The sequence below is a fragment of the Manacus vitellinus genome, unplaced genomic scaffold (genome assembly GCF_001715985.3).
Source record: "Manacus vitellinus isolate BGI_N305 unplaced genomic scaffold, ASM171598v3 scaffold_25_pilon, whole genome shotgun sequence".
In the NCBI taxonomy this organism is placed as follows: Eukaryota; Metazoa; Chordata; class Aves; order Passeriformes; family Pipridae; genus Manacus; species Manacus vitellinus.
In genome coordinates, this window is record NW_021939882.1 from 4,649,345 (window position 1) to 4,650,771 (window position 1,427).

The 1,427-nt window shown below is 58.2% G+C and overlaps 1 protein-coding gene across 1 annotated transcript in view; it reads left to right on the forward strand.

Annotated features, from left to right (window-relative positions):
• Window positions 1–367: 367 nt before the first annotated feature.
• The window catches only part of ARHGEF37 (Rho guanine nucleotide exchange factor 37), a 12,138-nt gene continuing 11,078 nt past the window's right edge, over window positions 368–1,427 (forward strand). Inside the window, exon 1 of the mRNA XM_018073531.2 lies at window positions 368–396. The gene's annotated coding sequence lies outside the window, so the exon portion shown is untranslated. The remainder of the gene's footprint in view (window positions 397–1,427) is intronic.

Here is a 1,427-nt window from a genome sequence, read left to right on the forward strand (position 1 = left end):
GGAAATATGCCTGAGGTAACACCCACGGTGTGAGCTGGCGGGGTGGAGCTGGGCCTGGTGGGTCAGGGTGCTGACCAAGGAGGGAGCACTGCCCTGCTGGGACTCCCTCAGCAGCTCCCTCGGAGCATGGTTCCTGCCCTGGCGTGATCATCCACAATATGCCGATGAGAGCAAAGCAGTGGTGATGTGTCTCGAGGGCTGATGGCTTCGTTGGACATGGCAGTAAGAGCACCTGCCCAAGGACAGAGCTGGAGAACTCCTGTGTCAGTGTGATGACAGCCCAAAGGCTGCCTGGCCAGGCCTTTCGCTGCTTCAGAAAGCACCTGGTCATGGACTGAATCCCTGCTGCCACCTGTAAGGGAGGAAGGACATCTGTGTTCCCAAGGCCACAGCCAGGTAATGCCCTCACTGCCCAGCCACATGCGGGTCTCTCCCATGGCCACAGGGGTTTCCCTAAGCCCATACAGCATGGATCAGCCTGGGAACAATTCTCCTGGGGTGGCTTTACCCTGATCACCCACTCAGCCAGGGGACATTGCTGTATGTTCGTTGGCCTCTCCCCCAAAGACCAGTTTGGGCTTCTTCTGTTGCTTGGCTGCCCAGCTTATCCACCCACAACTGCTCCTGTGTGCTCCAGCACCCCTTCAGTGCAGGGATGAAGGAGAGCAGTTTCACAGTCATTGCTTGGGGCCCCATGAGCTGCACCCAGCCTCTCCACGGGCAGTATGGGATGCAGGCAGGGCAGGCAGGGGGGCAGGATGGCCCTCCTGGCACCAGCACTGGGTGGGAGCCAGTGGAGCAGAAGCATGTGGGTCCCCATGCTGCCCTGCCCAGCTCATATCAAAAATGGTCCCAGAAAGGGACCCAGAAGGGCTGGAGGTGCCAAAAAGCTTGTCCTGGCTCATGGGGAGTTTTGGATCTAGACACAGATGCTGCCTGTGACCTGTGTGAGTCACTGAAGGGCTCGGAGTCCTTTTTAACACGATGCTTTTTGCACACTGCGGGTCAGCGTGGAAAAACCCAGGTGCTGCTGTCCCCTCCCTGCGGTTGGGATGAATTTGAGCTCCCAGCTCCGGGAGTTGGCTAAGGAACAGCCTCACTTCTCAATAGCTTGTTTATGAGGATGCAAACACCTCACAAGCATAAAAACAACTTCACGCCAAGTAGCCACTGTCTCCCAGTGCCCTAATCCTGGCAACCACTTCCTTGGTTATATTTTCATTTCTGTTTTCTCTGCCCCCTTTTCCGTGGCTGAGCAGCTGCTGAGCAATGGCAGAGCCGAGGGGCAGTGGCGGGGGGTACCATGGCATCAACGAAGGCGGCACACCGGAGCTGCAGCAAGGCCGTGGAGACACCGGGGGCCTGGCCGTGTTATTTATGGCAGAGGCGAGGCGGTGTGTCCCCTGCTCTCCAGCCGCAGCTGCTGC